Raw genomic sequence first — 23,201 nt, 5'->3', positions numbered from 1 at the left:
TTTTTAAACTGATTAGCAGAGCCCCACATATTAAAATACTTGAAGTTTTTCTTACCCCCCAAAGTAGAGTGAGTAGTCAGTACTGTGCAGGGACAGTGGTCAAACAAACCCTCAGGATGAAAATGTGCATAATTATCACCAAAGCCATCCAGCCAAGCTTGATTACCCATTGCCTTATCCAACCTGCTATAGACTCTATCAGCAGGGTTTTGCTTATTAGACCAGGTAAACAAAGCACCTGTAGAGGGTATATCTTCCATGCCACAGATAGAAACACAATCCTGGAAGTGCTGTATTTCAGCATCAGTAGTGTTACCCCCTAATCTTTCTACTGGTGACAAAACAGTATTAAAATCCCCTAACCACAGCCAAGGTGCATTACAGTCAAGGGAAATCTCTTTCAAAATAGTCCATAAAGCCACCCTTTCCTCCAGACCATTAAAAGCATAAATCATTGTGAGCTGGAAGGTCTTATTATCAGCTCTAGATGTTACAACCATATGAATATGCTGAGCACTGTAGGAAATAAAATTAACATCAAAACAATCTGGTTTCCATAAAATCCAAATCCTACCTCCTTTATGCCAACTGCAGTTAGTGGAAATGCTCCAACCATCATAAATTGAAGTGTTTTTATTCAAGAGAGTTCCGGGTTTCAGCTTAGTTTCTAGTAAGCCAAACAAACCTACTCCATTATTGTGCAAAAACCATTTAACCACCTTCTGCTTATTTAGGTCATTTAGACCGCTTACATTCCAAAAGCCTATGCTATGCATTCAGAGTGTCCTCAGGGGGGTCCTTTCCACTCTCTACTAACCCCCCCCCTGGAAGCATTAGAGTTATTCAGTGCATCTAAAAAGGAATACTTACTAAATTTGGCAGATAATCTTACCCCCACAATATTCTCCTGCCTATTCAATCTCATAATATTCTTTGCTGGAGTAGATTGTATAGGTACAGATCTAACTGTGTGAAGAGGAGGAAAATTGGTAGGTGTTAGAATAGGAGAATTTCTCAAAGGGTTCAGAACAGCTGTTTGAACCTTGTCTATTTGAACAGGCTTCCAAACCTGTTCGGTCTTTTGTTTTGGTTTTGAAGGTATGTTCCGATCTCTGTCAAGCTAGACTTCGCCGTCACCAACGCCACCGCCGAATATAAAGCACGCCTTATTGGCCTACAACCAGCTATAACACTTGGCATCAAAAGGTTGAGGGTCCACGACGATTCCTCACTCATCATCAATTACGTGTCCAGATAATGGAAAATTTGAAGCGATGGCTTAGCACACTACCAAGCAAAAATCAATCAGGAGGCCGAATTCTTCGACCAAGTCGACTACTTCTACTTGCCACGGGAGGAAAATCCATTTGCTGATGCCCTAGAAAAACTTGTCGCGCTCGTCAACATACCCGATGACATGACATCGATGCCCCTATGTGTCGAGAGAAGGAGCGAGCCAGCTCACATCTGTACCATTAACAACGACGAGGAAAATAATATCTAACCTTGGTACCAAGCCATCCTCAACTACAAAACCAAAAACGAATTCCCTCCCAACTCGGATACAAGAGGACAAAGAGCCATCCGTTTACTTGCATCACAATTTGTGATAAACCAAGAACAACTATACAAAAGTACACCCCATGGGATCCTTCTCCTTTGCATTGATCACCACAACGCCAAAAAAGTCATGGGAGAGGTCCACGATGAAGAATGCGGCCCTCATATGAGCGCAATGATGCTAGCCCAAAAAATCATGCGGTTAGGCTATTATTGGACCACCATGGAAGCCGATTACAGAAGCTACGTCAAACATTGCCATAATTGCCAAATCTTCGCCAAGATACGACACATACCACCATCCCTTTTATACACCATGACATCACCTTGGCCTTTCTCGACCAGGGGCATCAACATCATCGAAAAATTCAACCTGATAGCCACTAAAGGGCATTGCTTCGTCCTCGTCACAATCGACTACTTCACCAAATGGGTGGAAGCATAATCCTATGCAGTCTTGACAGCCAAACAAGTGGCCAAGTTAATCCAGGACAGCATCATCTGCAGATATGGGGTACCCCATGAAATCATCAGCGACCAAGGCTCCCACTTCCGGGCGGAATCACAAGCATTGCTTGAGAAATACAAAATCAAACGGCATCGATCATCCCACTATCCCCCCTAAACCAACAGAGCGGTAGAGGCATCAAACAAAACACTCTGGGGACACCAAACCTCCATTTGAACTCCAACAGGAGCAACACCCTTCTACCTAGCATACGGTATGGATCTGTACAACCAGTAGAGTTGGGGGTCCCATCTCTACGCATCCTACTAGAAAGCCAAGTCCCTTAGGCGGAGTGGACCCGTCGAAGGTTCGAGCAACTCACACTCTTAGACGAACGGCGACTCAATGCCTTACACAACGTCTAGCTATACCAACGACGTATACAATGGGCATTTAACAAAAAAGTAAAACCCAGAAACATCAAAGAACGCGACTTGCTAATCAAGTCGGTTCGAGCACCATTACCCGTCGATCCGAGGGGAAATTCAAATGCAATTGGGCCGGGCCATATCTAGTCAAGAAAATCCTTTCAGGGGGCGCAGTGAGATTGACTGACCTAGACGGGGAGGATTTCACAAACCCGACCAACCTAGACCAACTCAAGAAATACTACCCTTGAACCCTAGTAACCACAAAGCTTACCCTAGTTTCACAACTAGTGACCACAATCCCGCTTTAAAGTTAATTCCTCAAAGCGTTCTGATTTGAAATTGTATGTTTTATCGAGTCTAAGTTACGGCACCTTGCCATGTTTCAAGGAGCCTTCGATTTGTCAAAGGCAACATCCATTTACACTCAAAGCAAAAAAACACGTAAACTACGAGCATGGTTTGATTTCACCTCTTCAGGTAGATACGTAGGCAGTCCTTTCTTACACAAGAAGGATAAAACCACAACACCCAAGCAAAATTAACAAAACATTCGAACTACGAGCATGGTTTGATTTCACCTCTTCGGGTGGATACGTAGGCAGCCCTTTCTTACACAAGAAGGATACAACCATCCCTACACACACAAAAAAAAAATCACCCATACCAACTTCAAAAGAAGGGGAAAACATTCCCTTTTCCAGAAAAAAAAGGAAAGCATTCCCTTTTCTCAAACAAAAAAAAAAGTCTTTCTCGCTTCCCACAAAAATCCCTTTTCACAGATGCAATGTTTAGGATAATTCAAACCGAATTGCCTTTACAAGATGGATGGAAGAAACAACAAGCGTTCACAACTTTTTAACACAAGCAATCCTCTTATTTAATTAATAATGAGAAGGATTACAAACTTAACAACAAATAAAGCTAAGCAAGTCCACAACTTGCCAAGGTAGATTGTCGACTAAGACATCTCACATAGTAAAACTAGCACAAGAACACACCATACATAGCTAGTACAACATAATAAAAAACACACAAACACTATTACGACATAATAGTAAAACGAGTAATGGAGGTCTTCACTCTTCCATTCTACCCTTGTCTTTTCCCTCGGGGTGCATCTTCCCCTTGTTCTTCTTGCTAGCTTGCCTAGCGTGGGCTGCCTCTTCGGAACGGATCCTCAACGGATCGACAACGGCAACGGCATCCGGTCTCCTACATGACCCAATACTCGGTCCAAGCCGAGCCCACACACGGCCCACCATCTCGTTGGGACCCAACCCCCTCCTCTTCGGTGGGCTTACCACATCCAGGCTAACGTTATCAGCAAAGTCGTCAAAGAAGGTACGGTTGGCCTTGGCAACCTCCCTATACTTCAAGTCAACGATTTCATCTTTGCGGAACTTTGACCTTTGTTCCAAGGTTTGAGCTCTTGACCAGTTGACATAAGCGGGAGTCACCCATGTTGTTGAAGCGGGGTTTGGTACCTCCCAAGTCGGCCGAATGGCCCACCACCTCTCAAAGATCTCCTCGAGCTCGGAGTTCCGGAAAACACTCTCTTGGATGAGAGTATCTTGAGCGGGAACCTTTTGTTGGCCGCCAATTTACCTCATAAGCCTTTCGGGATAAATGAAGTAAGCAACCTTCAAACCCACCACCATGAAGGAACGAGAACAAGTGGCCGGAGCGGAAAACCCCGTGAAGGACCTCAACTGCCACCATGGAACCAGCCAACGGATATGAGGACCACCCTCCTCCACCAATCTCGAGGTCCAATAGGCATCGGTGGGCGCAAAACTATCTAAGTACAACTACTTCCTCATAGTAAGGTGACGGAAGGAGTAAGAAGAAATATCAACCGGAGGCTCTACATACCTTAGCCTCTCCATGAGCCACACTTGGAGGATCCTTCAAGATCCAAACGAAGGAGCTTCTCCACAAGATCCCTTCTTGTCCAAAGCTTGGATGATCTCGCCAAGCACCAACCACGACGGATCCTACCCGTGCTCCATTTGCTCAACCACATGCACAAGGGTCATGCTACAATATCATCTTGACCCCTCCTTCTTCAACGCATAAACAAGGAGGTACGCATGCACTAGGTAAAAGGCAAGATCCCTTCTCCTAGCTACCTCCGAGACATTAACATCCAACCGGGTTGAAAAGATGTTGATAAGAGCCAACACATCCACACCATGGGGAGCAAGGAGAAAGTTCACTTGGCTTAACGACAAGCCCAACATAGAATAAAACTTCTCCTTATAACACAACCGAGTTGGAGGAAGCACCGGAGTACAACCCAGCCACCCTCCATTGGCACCCACTTCTTCGGCAAGAGGGCCAATTTCACCTTTTGGGAAAACGAAAACATGATGTTTCGAATCCCAAAACCAAGAGCACGCTTCAAGGAATGAGGATTGCACCTTAACTTGACGAAGCACCATTAATTGACCAACTCCCATTACAACGAGTTGATACTTTTCGGGAGGCGATAAATCCCAACACCAATGTCACAACCTATTTTCGAAAGCATCCATGATTTCTTTGTGGAAGAAGAAGAAGAGAAGGTTTTGTAGAGATGTTTTTCGTGTTTCGGATGATGAAACAATTAAGCACAAACGTCCCTATTTTTGCAAAACAATCAGCGTCTTTTTTCCAAAAAAAGGGGAAGCTCCCTTGCATCGCCCAGGGGCTCGCGCCTCTTTGGGTTGATTCTAAGAATCTGCACCTTGACTTGTCCCTGTAAAATTGTGTTTCTTTCTGACACATTATTTTTCCTGCCTTAAGGCTCGCGCCTCTTCAGGCCTATTCGGAATGTTTTGTGTTTTCTCACACTCACATTTCCTTGGATTCGCGTTTTACGAAATCCGACACGGCTTCCATGACGCAGCGTTAAACATACGGGTTTTTTTTCTCATTTTTTAAAGGGGTAAGGGTTAGTCGCCCCGATCCGCGATCGATCGTTTCCATGAGAGTCGAAAATCCCGAAATTTTTTCTCATTTTCCACAAAAATCAAAATTGATAACACGACGTCAATTTTTCTCGAAATTCAAGCTCTTGCAAATCCGAGTTTTTGATCTCGCAAAAAAAAAATCAAATTTAACACACCCGCAAAATCTCTTTTGAAATTCATCCATGACGGTTTGAGTTTTAGTTTTCAAGTTGCAAATCAATTTTGGCAAAATTCGGTGCAATTTAATTCAAACACGAATTAATTTCTCGAAATTTCAAAACAATTTTATTTGAAAAATCCAAATGTGACAACTTGTCGCGGAATTTTCAAAATTTCTTTTCAATTTCAATTTTAACTTCGAGTCATCGTGGTTATTTTTGTTCTCAACAATTACTTTTGCGTGTTTACGTGTATGCGTATGTGCTACCTATTGCCTGTTTTCTACACTAACGATGCATGAACAAATGTTGAAGCAAATGGGGAATTAGCCGACGATCGTGCTTCTCCGAAACACAACACAAAAAAGGCAAACACAAAAAAACTACAAACCAAAAACACATGCATTTAAACCGCCTCAAGCAAAATATACATATATACAGACCAAGGTCCAAAACACGGACAAACAACTACAATTACTCAACGCCTCCCGGTGGGCCAGGTTCGGTCTCACGAGGAGTCGCGGGCAAACCAGACACCACCTCCTGCTCTTGGTCCCTCTTAGGAGAACTCTCTAACATCTCTCGCTCCATCGTGACACGAAGCTCCTCCGCCTTCGCCAACTGAGCCCTGAGAGAAGCAATTTGCGCGTCCTAGCTCCGCAACCCGTCCTCACGACGCCTCAACTCCTGATCCCGGGTGATGAGTCCCACCTCCTGTGCCTGGATCGTCGACCTCGCCAAGTCCAACTCAGCACGGACCAGAGGAAGCTCCGCCGGATCCGCAATACTCTGGAAAACACAATACAGGTCGTTAAGATCTAAACGTGAAATGCAACACAAAAACACACAAAACAACCAACAAAAGGCACCTGTACAAGCCAAGACTCCATCGGAGCCAGGTCACCAGCAAGTGCTCTACACCGGTTAGCTATCTGTCACAGAGCCTGATGACTAACGGCCGACACCTACAACAAAACAAGATGCGAGGCGAAATACAAACAAGAAGGAGAGCTCAAACTAGAAGCTCACCCTCAAAACTGTCACCTCCACTCCATGCCGATGTCGGTCACCTCAGGAACTGCAAGCTCTGGCAGACGCAACTGCAGCTCCTCGCCACTTGGCCCCTGGAAGGTGGTCTATGCCCTGAAAGCTGGGGGCTGGGTCCTCATGAGATCGTCAACACCCTACAACGGGAAACCGTGTCAAATGTAACAAGCCCTTCCACCCAAAAGCGAAAATGGCAATAAGTAAGAACAGAGGGAAACATACCTCGATCGGGTACCAAGCAAGCCTCGATAAATGAAAGGTATCGTAGTCGGCCTCCCGCGACAACAGCTCCTCACCTCCACGACCGTGAAGGTGCTCCTCAACCTCATCAGGTGTCTACTCCTGGAACAACATCCTAGGCTGATCGACCGGCACCACAAAGGTCTCACTGAAACACTGACGAGCTAAACGCTCGCCAAGGTATCAAACCGGCTCGATCGCAATCTCAAGGTACAAACGCTGGCAACTGCGAGGTCACAAGCGCTCCGTGACAAAAGCCGGCACGCACATGTAGTGCTCCCAAGGCCGCCCAAAAAACCGCACTCATGGGAAAACTAATCAACTAATTGGGAGCTTTCTAAGCTACCTAATCATCCTATCTCTACCTTTTTTACAAAAACAACAGAGATAAGAAACAAGGACTTACGTCACCAACCCGAAGGGTGTTAACCCGACGCCTGCAGTCCTCGTAAGTCGACTTGGTGGACTTCTTCCGAGCCACCGTCCAACCCTTCACAGCCGGGTAAACCAAGGGCACGTCACCCGCCGTCTTCGGGCGCAAAGGAAGAAAGTAAGCGAACAACCAAGCCTATAACATAAAACACAACAACCATAAATCAGCCAATTTTTCAAAAAATTGCCAAAAGAAAAAACCAAAATCAAAAACCACAAAGCTCTCGTACCTCCAAGATGAGGTCGGCACCAACCAAAGCGGGAGAACTCCCATCCTCCATCGTCTCCGGACGAACAACGGCGTGCAGGTAAAGAGTAAAATGGGCCAGAACCAGCGTCACCCAGTAATACCGACCCAGAGCGTCGAGGTCGGCAAGCAGAGGAAGTACCTTGGTCGACAAGCGCTCACTCTTATCGCCAAAGTACGTGGTACCCAAAAAATACCACAACCGCGCCTCCTGCGCGTCAGCACTAGCCTCAGCCTCCGGACTCGCCAGCGGATCTGGAACGAAGCCAGTCACCCTCACCTTGAAATGGTCCCTCATATAGGAGTTCGCTATCAGGAAAGGGGTAATGTCGTCGGCGCAGGCAAAACATCATCGATCAAGCCCGTGATCATGGCAGAAGACAATCTCTCCGGCGTCTCCGGGAACTGGACCGGCGTCTCGACGCAAGGAAGGCCCGATATCATGGCAAAGTCCTCCAAAGTGATACGGACCTCCCCAAACTCCAGTAGAACGACAACGTCGTGTCTCCATCACGTAGGTTCCAGGAAAGACTGTAGCCCAGTAGCGGTCCAACATGGCACGAATAAAACACAGGTTTGATCTAATCGAAGCCCCGTGAATCTCGCGCCAGGCAGGAACCAGCTGCCCCAGAGCCGACCTCTTTATCAACGCCCTTGAACTGGCCCGGAGAACGTCGTAAAAACCCATGCAAGTCGAGAAGTCTGAGAAAGTGCTTATGCTAGTAATCTCCTGAAATTGGGAAACAAACAAAGTCAGATCGCCTATTCAGGCCTAAAATAACAAAGAGCGACAAAAGCTCAACAAAGCAGCAAACTCACCAGACCCTCGTGTGCACGATAGGAGATGTGAGTGGCAAGCCGCAACAGCAGCTGACTATCGTTAAAACCCTCAGCCCAAGCAGGCACCGCCCGCAGGTTCAGCCCCCGAGGAGCCTGAACCCGCCTAGCCTCCCAACTATAGACGAAGGCGTCATCCGACTCCGTCTCTACTCTCCTACTCTTCGCACTGCGAGACTGCACAGTACGACGAGAACCCCTCTTAATAACCCGCATGACCTTCTCGAGCTTCTAACTAGAGACCTGAGGACCCCTCCTGGCGGTAACTCTCCTCCTAGAGATGCCAGCCTCGGACCCCGTCCGAGTCCTCTCAACACCAACAGCCCCAACAACGGGCTCCTCTCGAGCCCCCGCGACTCACTCAGCACCAACTGCCCCAGTGACAGGCTCCTCCCGAGCCCCTACTGCTCCCCCGACTCCTACAGCCTCCGCAGTGGGCTCCTCCTCAGAAGCATCCTCCACTACTACCTCAGGAGCAGTCCCCGGAGTACTAACCGGTTCAGTCCAAAACAAGAGCTCTATAGCCTCGGCCACACACCCAGTGGGCCTAGAAGCCCCAGAACACTCACCTGAAATCACGGCTAAACAAAACAACGTCATCCGAAATTTCGGCATTACGACGGCACATAATGCACAAAATCCAACATAAACACCAGCAAATACAAAACAAAAATAAGGGCAAACTCGCCCAAACCCATCCATCAAAACATTTCAAAAAAAATCACACAAAAAAAATGACTCGCCCTTCTTTTCAAGCAAAAGACGAGTCAAAACAACGACAAATTATAAAAACCACCCAGCACCTCGGCCCACACAAGGCCCATCAAAATAAACAACAGAAATTCCCGACACAACTGACCTTTTTTCACAACTCGAAAAAGGCAATTTTACGCCAATTTGAGCACAAACAGGTCAAAAAATTCAAATTGCGACCACAAGAAAACAAAGTGATTTGATCACGTCTTAAAGTGACCTAAACTACTGTTGAGGTGCATTTCAAAGCAAAACAGCTCAGTTTGAGCCCAAACAGACGCTTATTTAGTCAGCATAAGACCGTCTGACAAAGGCAAAATTCAAAATTTTGTCCCTAAATGCCTAAAGAAGGTCCAACATAGCAAAGACGGTCTTCCCCGACTACAATGCAACCTAGTGGGGAACACAACTCAAGCCACAAACACAACATTGTGAGATACGATGTTCTTTCGTCTCATTCATGTTTTTTGCTCCCAGGGAGCGGGAATGGAGACAAAAATGCAAACTAAAAGCACCCATGTACTCCTACATTGGTTTCTAACCTAATGCAATCGTCAATTTCACTCGAAAATGGGACAAGCAAAAACGCCTAAATCGATTTCAATGGGGTTAGGGTTTCGCCCTAATTCAGTCAACAAAATAACAAACAAATTCAAATGGATTCAAGAGGATTTACATACCTTGAGATGACATGATGTTTGTAGCACGAAAACAAGCAAAGAGCGAGGTCGAAAATGGCGATTTTGTTGGGTTTTTGCGTGTTTTAGGGAGGAAGACGAAGTGAAATAAGAGCAAGCTGCTCTCACGTCTTTTTACAGAAAAAAGGGAAGCCCCTTACATCGCAAAACGGCTCGCGGCTCTTTGAGGTGTTCCCTGCTTTTTCAGCAAAATTTTGGGCTTTGGCTCAATTTCCACATAAACCCGCTATTTTTCTCAATAGCGGAATTAAAAACCATTATTTTTAAAAACAAAATACAAAATAGTGAAATTCAAATTCGCTATTCTCAAAAATTTCAATGGCGGAATTAAAAACCGCCAGTTTTCAAACAAACACAAAATAGCGAAATTCAAATTCGTTATTTTCAAAATTTTCAAATGACAGAATTAAAAACCGTCATTTTTCAAACAAATACAAAATAGTGAAATTCAAATTCGTTGTTTTCACAAAATTTCAAATGACGAAATTAAAAACCGTCATCTCCCTCACAAAACCAAAATTACGAAATTCAGATTTATTATTTTCATAAATCTCAAACGACGGAATTAAAAACCATCACTTTTCAAACAAAAACCAAGTAGTGAAGTTCAAATTCACTATTTCTCACAAATTTCAAACCACAAGACGATGGCAATAAAAACCGTTGTTTCCCAAACAAACAGCAAATGGCGGAGTTCACATTCGCAATTTCTACAAACTCCGAAAAACGACAGTAAAAATCGTTACCTCTCTTCGAAATTCGTAATTACGAATGACGATAACAGAGACCGCCGTCCACAAGAGCCAGGCTCAAACTACAAAAGTCTATCTCTTTTCGGCGTCACAAACGTCCAATGTAAACACCGAAACTCCCCAGCAGGATACCAGAGATCTCCCCACGGAGCTCACTAACTAAACAACCTCTTGAAATAAGCCCGTCCAACACGGCTATTTCTCACAATCGATCATTCAACCTTCAATATGGCTGGCGAGCCTCAAAACGCACCTTCAACATGACTGGCGAGCCTCAAAACGTACCTTAAACATGGCTGGCGAGCCTTAAAACGCATCAACATGGCTGGCGAGCCTCAAAACGCACCTTCAACATGGCTAGCGAGCCTCAAAACGTACCTTCAACACGGCTGGCGAGCCTTTGCACGCAAATAAGAAACAATTCAAGGACATATCCCGAAGATGCCTCGGGTATGACTCCTTCCTATGGCTGGCGAGCCTTTACACGTGTAGTCTAACGGACTTTAAACGACCCCACACAAATAGTCGACAGACTCTAAATTGTTCACGACGACAGGTCCTTGACTCGTATCCCCGAGTCGCCTTGGTGTCGCCCTTCTCGACGGCAGGTCATTGGCCCGATTTCTTTAGAGCCGCCTCGACGTCGCTTCGGTCTCCACGTTGTAATCTTCGATTGACTTGGGGGCTATACTATGACTTTCGCCCTGTCCAAGCCTCAGTCAATGTGGGAGCTGAAAGATCATAGATCCATATTAGACTCTCTAATAAAAATTAAATTATCATTTTGATGATCTATGTAACATGCATGCAATATAAAAGCATATTAATGAAAGTATAAAGAAAAACAATTTCCTTACATATAGAAATGGTAGTATTTGGGCACAACCTAGATCACCCAACTTGGTTGTTCTTGAGCTATTAAGAAAGGCAAGATCATCCAATCTTCAAATTATAAGAGCTCCTTTAAGTTGCATCTAAGAACAAACCTCCAACTCATATGATTAATTTTAACTAGAAATTAACCATATAACCCTTGAATATTATTTAAATAATACTAACACTCTTAGTATTTATTTTTTTTTTACTAACAATCTTAGTAAATGGTGTATATTAATTTTAGAGAGATAGACCATATTTTTATTCACATGCAAAAGTGAAAGATGAAGTGTAGAAAAATTGAACAAAAAGATGGAGTGTAGTAGTAGAAGTGGCGGGTGGACTTAGTGGAGTGAGGGAGTGCACTTGTTTTTATTTTTGTCCAATCTTATATCACATGCAAGTGATCATAAGATGACTTATGGAAGAAACAACAAGTAAAGTGAAATGATTATGTCTATAATCATCCACTACACTTCATTTACACGGTCCAATGTCCCATTTACGGGTCCATTTTGGTTCTAATATTTGTCGCACAAATACGTGTAAATTTTATTTTAAACATCGTTTCATGTTTAAATGCATCTAATTAATTTCGTCTAAATCACTCCGTAAATAAATGTGTACCGCTACACATATAGTTTACGTACCAATACTAATCACATTAGTAAACTAGTACCAATTTAATAATTAACTGCTTAATCATTAATTCTCGTCTCAAATAATTTATTCAATTATCGCATAATTAAATAATAATTTCCGTACCTCGAGTTCACAACTCGATATCTCTCTAAATCAATTTAATCGACTAACTCTTAGTCAATTTAATCAAGGGACTAATTTATTGTATCTCATACAATAAATTAGCTTTCGTGTTGGGGCTCGTTCCTTTAGGTGTGACCGAAAGGGATCAGCTGAACACCGCCGTCTCACTACAGTAACGTCAAACCCTAGTTGGCCAACCGTTACCGATATACGTTGATCAACTGACTATGATCAAATAATTAAATATCTGACGATATTCCATTAATGAGATTTATTATGTTAACGCACTATTGTGGAGGACACTAACTCCAACAATCTCCCACTTGTCCAACACAAGGTGTGGGCTACCAATTCTCTTGTCCGTTTTAATCTGCCACTCAATGCAAGGTGTCTTTCAGGTCGCACTTGCACACGAACATATCGCGAGTGGTTTTCTCGATCGGGAGTGTGACTACCTGACCGGAAAAATCTCTCACAGATTACTTCCGAGCGTGGCCACGCATTTGTAGTCAGTAACTCCTCGAGTGGCCTTGAGATAGAGTTACCCAACGTGGGCGGACAATTCTTGTATGCCCTATCTATCCTATTGCACAATACAACTCACCATGACCTAGTAAATGCCCTTTTGGCCTCCTTTCACGGCAAGACCTAGGACAAAAACCAAAGTCACTCGGAAACTGCACTTGCTGAGATAATAGTCTCCAGTCAAAAGAATCGACTCATTAGAACATCTTAGAGATCCCCGCCACGACCAGGCGTCTATAATAGAACTTAGGGACTCTCTCAATGGTCACTGTCCGGCAAAGTGTCACACACTCTGCGTATGTAATCGACCAGTCATCACATATGACCTTATGGTGTTGAACAACCATCAATCGACTTACAATCTAGTCACTCTGAGACGACACCTCATTAAGTGACTAGGGACAAAATACAATGTTCATCTTATTCACTTGAATAGTGTTCAACATTGTCTCCATAACTTATTCAGATAAACAAGGTATTCAACGTTTTCAGTCAAACTGAATCATTGAGTTCTTAAAGAAACTCGAACAATGAATGCGATCATCACTTATGTAAATATCAATACTCTATCCAATATTTACATAACGATCTTTAGCAATTAAGGTATACTCCTCAATTCACATTGAGATGACATAACCATCATGTCTACGGCTTTGGTTAGAGGATAAGCAACAGTTGCATCACTCTAATTTCTATTGCTATTTTCCTTTGTTCTATGCAATCTTTTCATCACATAGAGCATTTCTAAGTACACGTCTAAACAAGTTTTTAGACTCTGGTTCTAAAGCCAGTCAAACACTCCCACTGTTTTCACAGTCTCTCGGGAGACGATATTCGGCTAACGGAACTACTCTAGTTCCATTAAATTTCGGTTATCAACTATCTCTCTTACAACATCGGATGCTGTAATGTACTTAGCTTTCCATTCATGATTTGTACGTATAACACTTATACATACACATCCTTTATATGACATCTTTTATGTATGACTTCTCATACATATTTGCTTTATACATGTATAACTTCTTATACATATATGTATAACTTCTTATACATATTATTCTTTATGCACATAACACTCTTACATGCTAACCATTCCTTAAAGAGACTCATAACATCTTATAAGCATAGGAATGTAACCGTATAACCTTTTACACGAAATCCATTAATTCCTTCATTCAACAAGAGTAAATCCTCAATGCTTCTCAAGTACTCAAGGATGGTCTTGATAATAATCTAGTGACACTCACTAGAAAATGATTTGTAACGACTTCTCATATTCTCAACATGATAAGTCCCGACGAGAGAAGCTTTTAGCATATTTAATAGATCTTGCAGCGAAAGCACAAGAGATCATTTTTATTGTTCAACAACTTGAACGAGTCAAAAAATCTTATCACATAAGTCTCTTGACTATAATGCAAATATCCATGGAGATCTATCTCATTAGACCCGGATATTTATGATACGCCATGCTACTCTAAAATATTCACTCGAGAATATTTCAAGTCACTAATATGTCAAACACATATTTAGACTAAGAAACATCACCTTAGCTACATTTCTAGTCACTAATATGTCAAGCACATATTTAGACTAAGAAACTAACTTTAGCTCCCACTAAACTCCATGTATCATCATGTTACCTCGACACTCGAGTAATACCATTTTGATAGACTACATGATTGAACCCAAAGTTCCAACTCTTTGACATATATAGATCACAAAAGGGATCTTTTAAGCATGCCAGGCTTCTTAGCATTGACAAGATCAACAAAACTTCTCCGAAGGAGAAAGTTTCGTTATCCTTTTGCCTAAACTCATCCTCATGAGAGGCTATATCGCAAAGACCATACGAATTGATAAAGGCATTTGTGTTGTCACAAACTCTCTATAACAAGCCCAAATTTTAAACATCTTATGTAACCTTTAGGACAAGATCAAGGTAACCAACCAAAGTATTCACCTTAAATCATGTCTCGAAAACATCTCGTCTTTCCTTCCTTATCGCATCGTGTGCAAGGAGATCAATTCGAATTGCATGGCAACACGCCATCACATAGAGTTCATACTATAGAAAAGCCTTTGATGAGGGTTTAAGATTCATCACTTTTCAAAAGTAACGTAATATTATCGCAAAATTATCTCCTTATAAACACTGAGCCACAATAAAGAACGTCTTCTTGCATTGTACTCACCACTGACCCTCAATAAAGAACATCTTCTTGCATTGTACTCAGTTTGTGGGTCTTGGACTTCCGTAAGTTCAAAATTTCTCCCACTCTATCTTCCAGAAAATGAAAATCTTTCTGGAAAGACAGTATTATGAGCCACAAACTCTTTGTTCTCGTTCAATTTTAGATAACCCTCATAAATACACAAATTGGTTCTGAATATAAACATTTATGGTCCCAAAAGTATAAAAATAACATGTTAGGGACCCTCCCTATCCATATCTCATATGGAGTCATTTAGGCTATTATAGTCGAGTTTTAAACTTTTAGTGAGAAAATAGTTTACAAAATTGCGAAAAACCTCAAACTATATCTCATAAAGTTCGGTTTATATACTTGACTACACCATACTCTATGGTGTCCCAAGGAGAAGGTATTATGTGAACTGGTTCACGATCTTCTTAGTGATTATCAAGGTCATTGCTTGATATTACCCATTTGATCTTCAAAGTCATTACTTTGAAACATCCGATCAACATCTTGATCTTGACGTGCTTTTGGTTTACTACTTCATTTTGAAAATATTGCACGTTTCAAAAATCACTTTTATGTCTTATTAAACAGATACGAGGTTTTCATATCTACTTAACAATACGGTAAAAGTAACCAAGTATGTATATTACCAACTATCGGCCTTACACATCTGTATGTATATGATCAATCACATCACTATTGTGTTTCTTTTCTACAAAAGAAAACATAATACATGCACACATACCATAAGAATCACAATCAAATGGTTGTCCGATGTGCTTATCGTTTATTCGTGTAAATGAATTTACTTAAGGTTTGATCAATTTGTGTTCACTGAATTAGAGACATTAAAATCTACAAGATAGTATAATATTTAGTTTTCGTGAAGAATGTAAAATTCCTCTAACTTGAGTGGTCTAAACCAACCACCAAGTCATCATAGGAGTAGGTACAACATTTTGTTTTAAATCACATGAGTGATGCCTTCTATGTATAAACATAGATAATTACATTCTTTTAAAACCAAATTTAGGTACATTTGTCCTTATCGAAATCATTGCTACTCTAGCACCATTTCGATACAAAAATGTCCTATGCTAGATGTCTTACGTTTTGTCAATTCATGTAAACTTCTTTACAAAGAAATGGCCCGTACTTGGTATCTCATACCAAGATAGTGGAACTAGCCTATCCATTGAGTAAATGTCTCTTTCAACTTTGTTCTATGGCATACATCTAGGGTTGATTCTTCTTAACTCCCACTCACTTTCACATTCCTCTTTGCTTCAATCAAGCAAAAATGAATCTTATGAAGACCTCTCTTCAAGTCATTCGTGATATTTTATACACTAGTAAGAGTGAATTACTATAAAGTGAGTGCAAAATATGGCAAAATCTCAACTTCTTGCGAAATTGGACTACCTAACCGTTCAATTGTTATCATATGCCTAAACTCGTTAGCGCATAAACAATCGATTTGGCCTTTTTCGAAGTGAGTCATTTGACGGTATCATATTGGAGTATTCTTTTTTGTTTTTGAAAACTCTTTTCGCAAACATTTAAAATACTCTTGAGTAATTAAAATTAATATGTCATCATCATGACGGAGGTGTCACTTTCGAAATCAAGACTCTCTTGATAAAATTTGACTCCCTTTTAAACTCGTAATATGAGTTTGCAACATAAAAACCCCCTTTTAAATATTTATGGATGTTAAGTTGTATAATAATCGCAATAATTGTTGTAAGCTTATGTAGGTGAATTAGTAAATCATGTTACCAATCATTGCTACCGAATTCTTTCAAAGAAACCGCTTCCTATGAAAGAACGAAATGAGTATAATAATAAATAGAGGATGAAGTGCGCGATGTCATAGTAAATACATTAATGAAAAAGAACGAAAAATAGGAAAAATTAACATTCAATGTTTTAATAATACTTGTGAAAACATGTTCAAAAAGTTTTAACATTTATATAATGATCTCCCGCTAAATTATATAAATGATTCCAAGATCCGTCTTTAGACAAAAATAGGCATCGCTTGGGCGAAACATCCCATAATTGTGTAAAGTCGGTAAGTCACATTGACTAATTCTACCTCTAGAACTCTTGGTCGACGAGACCGTCTTATATCCCGTTGAGTCCAACCAATTTTGGCGTGTGATAACCGCTTACCACCCTACTTACTCAAGGTAAAAAGAGAACACCCCGCTTGGGCGAGCGTGGCTCTAATGAACAAGAGATTCATAGGTGTTACTAATTGGTAAGGTTAATCTCAATTTTAGTTATGTGAAAGATCTTGTTAATTTAGTCATAAATTCCTTATAAGTGAATTAATTCGGTGAATGTAAATGACGTGAATTGACAATCGCGAAAATAAAATGCATGTGAATGGCGATTTTGGCATGCGCGAAAAAATAAAACAAGCAAACATGTAAGCTTATGAATAAATCCTAGTATGGCTACCTAGTTAATAAAAACTAGTCTATTACATTTCGGAAACCAACTCCTTGGTCCCTTGCCTCTTTATTCCAAAAGTGGCACTTCCTTGTGGGATTTGGAACACCTTCCAAAAATAGACTCCGTCTCGATGTAATCCGTCTTTTGGAAACGCCGATAAAATAACAATTACAATTGAATTACATAGCTATTCCTATTATATATTAATTAATAAAATAAATAAAACGATTAATTAATTACAAACCGACAGTACGAGATCGTATTTAATTACAAACAAATCGATATTCCCATTCATTTCGGGTAATAACGATTAAAATAAACTAGGCCATACTAGGTACTACAAGATAAATACTTTAAATAATGACAATCATTCATTAAACTTAAATAAATATGCTTAAAATGCTGTATAATGATGCCAAAATCGCCCTATCTATCATTCGTTGGTATTCATCTCGGTTTTTATGGATTTAATCGATTTTTAACATGTAAATATCAATAATCAACTCTTAAATCTCATTTAAGTCCAAATTAATTATCCAAACTGTTTTGAACCTCAAAATTAGTCCTCACTAATTTTATGATAAATATTAGTTTGATTTGGTGATATTTTGCTAATTTAATCGATAAAATCATAATATTTAAGTAAAAATCAAAAATAATTGAGAAATTATCCAAAAAATTGAAACAAAAAATTTTTAGTATTCTGGAACACTCCCAAGAACACCAAAATGTCAGAAAAATTGCCCAAAAATTCCGGATAAATTTTATAAAGAAAAAGATCGATATTTATCGGTTTTAAACCACTAAAACCAATAAACATCAAAACAAAGTGAAAATACACATGCAAAATCACTTTTAACATTTAAAAAATATTTTTAAATGTAAATAAATTTATCATGGGAAGAATCAAATGTTTCGATATTATGATTAATTAATTTTACTTTTGTCGACTTTTATCTCATAAAATCAATAAACACGCAAAAAATTCGAACCAACCTTCAACTTTTTGCATACAATCAGTAGACAACATGCATGAAATACCATAAAAAATCCATGCACCGAATCAACTTTTAACTATTTTTAGTCAATTTTTAACTAAAATACGGCATTTTGACTCGGTTTTCTACCAAAAATCATTAAAAATAGCAAAATAACTTCAAAAATCACCAAAAAATACCACAAACCTTTTGAGACCAGTAGGTATGCATGTTCCACAAATTTCGTGCTAAAACCTCTTCTAACACAATTTTTGGGTTTTTATAAATTATCTCATAATTCATTAAAATGCTTAAAATCAACATGCAAATTACAAGTCTAAGCTCTGATACCACTTAAAAGATCATAGATCCATATTAGACTCTCTAATAAAAATTAAATTATCATTTTGATGATCTATGTAACATGCATGCAATATAAAAGCATATTAATGAAAGTATAAGGAAAAATAATTTCCTTACATATAGAAATGGTAGTATTTGGGCACAACCTAGATCACCCATCTTGGTTTTTCTTGAGCTATTAAGAAAGGCAAGATCATCCAATCTTCAAATTAGAAGATTTTCTTTAAGTTGCACCCAAGAACAAACCTTCAACTCATATGATTAATTTTAACTAGAAATTAACCATATAACCCTTGAATATTATTTAAATAATACTAACACTCTTAGTATTTATTTTGTTTTTACTAACAATCTTAGTAAATGGTGTATATTAATTTTAGAGAGATAGACCAAATTTTTGTTCACATGCAAAAGTGAAAGATGAAGTGTAGAAAAATTGAACAAAAAGATGGAGTGTAGTAGTAGAAGTGGCGGGTGGACTTAGTGGAGTGAGGGAGTGCACTTGTTTTTATTTTTGTCCAATCTTATATCACATGCAAGTGATCATAAGATGACTTATGGAAGAAACAAGTAAAGTGAAATGATTATGTCTATAATCATCCACTACACTCCATTTACGCTGTCCAATGTCCCATTTATGGGTCCATTTTGGTTTTAATATTTGTCGCACAAATACGTGTAAATTTTATTTTAAACATCGTTTCATGTTTAAATGCATCCAATTAATTTCGTCTAAATCACTCCGTAAATATATGTGTACCGCTACCCATATAGTTTACGTACCAATACTAATCACATTAGTCAACTAGTACCAATTTAATAATTAACTGCTTAATCATTAATTCTCGTCTCAAATAATTTATTATTCAATTATCGCATAATTAAATAATAATTTCCGTACCTCGAGTTCACAACTCGATATCTCTCTAAATCAATTTAATCGACTAACTCTTAGTCAATTTAATCAAGGGACTAATTTAAATTGTATCTCATACAATTAATTAGCTTTCGTGTTGGGGCTCGTTCCTTTAGGTGTGACCGAAAGGGATAAGCTGAACATCATCGTCTCACGACAGTAATGTCAAACCCTAGTTGGCCAACCTTTACCGATATACGTTGATCAGCTGACTAGGATCAAATTATTAAATATCTGACGATATTCCATTAATGAGATTTATTAAGTTAACGCACTATTGTGGAGGACACTAACTCCAACAGGAGCTATGTAGATACCCAGTATATGTTGAATCCCCAACAAACACCCGATGATTATCAGACTACAACATGGTTAGGAATCGCTAAGTTAATCGACAGTTTGTATAAACTATACGTCAGAAAACTCAAAACGATTTTGAAAACAAAACATTTTCAAAACTTTTAAAAAGTACCTGGAGTGTTTTATGCACGACGACAGGGTCGCAATGACACTAACTAGAGTCAAAACCGACACCGAACCAAAAACCGACTCAAAATTCAAATCACGACTCCACCAACGAGTCAAACCGAGTCAAACACAGAAAACAAACATCACAAAGCTTCCATGTTAAGTATACTCGATATACTTGAATGGTCAAGTACAACAATCATGCCATCCAAACCTAGGATAGAACAAATCATGATTTCAAGTGCATGATAGTGACAAGACAGCTCGAAGACCCGCGAAATGGCTCGCGCCTCTTCGAGTAGCCCATGCGGCCACGTCGCTCAAAACGTACACAACCACTCAATCCTATATAAATACCCACCTTCACACACCAGAATCTTCACGCGAGTGTCCGCCCCCTCATTTCTCCCTTTAAATTCTAGACTCGACTTCTCAAGTAACAAACCGACACGTATTTTCAACCTACCGATCGAAAATACAAGCCATACACATTGTTTGGAACCGTCATCGTGCATTAAATCACTTGACCGACCACTTCGACCAAATACACAATCACTAAACAAAACAAACACTCTTTACATTGCTAAAACGGGTTTTAACCGAGTTTTCCGACCTAATAAGTTTTTACACTTCCGTCAATTTCTCGCCATCGACCTAGCATGTAAGTATGAGGGTGAAATTAATCCTCTTCTTTCATGTCTTTTTATCTGTTTTTATGACCTTAACATGCTAAAACATGCATATCATGGTCCAAAATATGGATCGAATGAGCCAAAACCTAGTTTTAACCTGAAACAGAAGCTCCTAGTCACAACTAGGTAGCTCGCGCCTCAATGGTCTGTCCAGATCAGAACTCAAACGTGTTTGAGTCCATTCTTTCCATTTTCATTTCATTTTTTACAATCGGTTTTTACCATTTCAAATCATTTTCATGATAACCATTTTTTAACCATAAAATGTATTCACGCATTGTTCCTTATACCATGACGGTTTAATCCGTATTTCGGTGATAATATTTGGTTAATTATATTTTAAAAGGTACTTTAAAACCTTTTATTCATTTGTTTATAATTCAAAAACAACCATATTAGTCACACGTGCATAATCATCCTTGGTTCCACATACCATGTCGGTTTAAATCCGAGTACGATGATGAACATTGACTAATTACAAACAATGAACTTAACACAATTAGTTCATAATATATGGTTTGCAAAACTATTCATGTCAAGCTTTCAAAACCGAACCCGACATCGAATATCGTCAATACAATGATGATTATTCAAGTCTCGTTCTCCATATTAGCACGAAAGCGGTTTAAACGACTTTTTCAACAAATACGGGTTCACATACCCTTTTACAAACCATTTAACCAACATTTTCAACAACCAGGAGACACCCCTTTGGGTCGGCTGCTGCCTCGCGCCTAAACAGGTCACTGATTTCCGATTTTCAAACTTGGACAGATCACCTTGCATCGCCCTAAGGCTCGTGCCTCTATAGGCTGCCTGATGCTGTTCCTGCTTCCTTTCCAGCACTTGTCTAGGACGATCCCGAATTCAGTTAACCCGAATACAGGATGGATCAGATTGACAAGTCCGCATTTTACTTTGTATTTGCTAAACGCCTTTCTAAGACAAATGGATCACGTTATGCACCATACACCTAACTCGGTAAATGGATGTTTAATTTTCGTCTTGCATGCAAATCAACACTAAATCCAACTTGACATCAATTACTTGATATTTTGATAAACAACAACCGACATAGTAAGATCACATGTTAGGTTTAAACTTGTGGATGCGCATTCATGCATTTACCCGTTTTATCAACTTTTGCATTCAACCAACGAAGATCGATCAGTAGAGGCCGCTACCGCGGGCGTGATTGGGTGTCCGATTAAAGGGCTTCCCAATACATACCTTCACCCCTTACTCAGAAACTTTGGATAGTGCACGACCTTATCCAGGGAGAACGAGAGTCATTCTAAAGATAGGATGCAAAAGAGGGACGACTCCTTATCTTTAGTACCTATGTCAAACACCGCTTTTGCCTTGGTTGACCTAGGTATAAAGTGGATTCGAATGGTTTCCAAGCATCCCACAATTGCTTGGCGACTCCGAACATCTCTAATATCGTTTCGAGATCCTTGCCGCGACGAAACCGACCGATCTAAAGCGATCCGGTCGAAAGCATTTTTACGCCACCGGGCGTGGCTTTCAGACTGCCGCATGTCCACAGATTAGCTTGGCATTGCGGGTGGCCTATGTTCACAGGTGTACATGTATTAATTTGGTAAAACACTTTTGTTATAACAAATTCAAAAACCTTTACTTCTAATTCAGTAGGGGATCATTCCATATTTGTTTTTACCAGTTTTTAACACACTTTTCTCTCCCTAAGGTGGTAAAAACTACTCTTATAACCAATGTATAGTCCATAATTTATCAACCACCTTAGACTTCAATTTCTCATATTATTGATGAAATTTTATTTGGACATTTTTTACAGTAACTAAATATTTTGTGGAGTATCATATAATGCAGTTGCATATTAAATGTGCTGAATCACAATGCCCACTTCGGGAGATCAACGGTTTCATATAATATTCAATATGTGATTTTTACTCACGGGAACTACTCTTAAAATTCAATATGTAGTGATAAGACACTCAATATAGTGTCAATCCATACATGAACATTTAAGTTAAATATTCACCTCCGAGTAGTGTTTAAATCTCCGATATCACATATACTCAAACTCAGTGTAGTGTCTTGCCTTTAATAAAATTTCTACACGAGAGAATTTCAGCACTTATCTTTTGTTTATGTTAAACTTCAAGTTATCAAAGCGGGTTGGGTTGTTGGTGCAACTATCCATATCCCTCGATTCTTGCCTCTTATCTCATGTTTTTAGTTTTGAAAACATATTAATAAGAGACCTACGCTATTAGAAGCCCTCGTGCAAGACTCCACCCTCATCTTCATTTTCTTTTTTTACGCCTAATCAAATCTCCATCTTCAACACCTCCGTTCTATCTCGTTCCTTAACGGTTTTCAGTATTTTTTTGCGCCATTCTCTTCAACTCGC

Source organism: Silene latifolia, chromosome Y, assembly GCF_048544455.1.
Source record: "Silene latifolia isolate original U9 population chromosome Y, ASM4854445v1, whole genome shotgun sequence".
NCBI classification, from domain to species: domain Eukaryota; kingdom Viridiplantae; phylum Streptophyta; class Magnoliopsida; order Caryophyllales; family Caryophyllaceae; genus Silene; species Silene latifolia.
The sequence above is the reverse complement of the archived record's forward strand: the minus strand, read 5'-3'. Positions refer to the sequence as shown.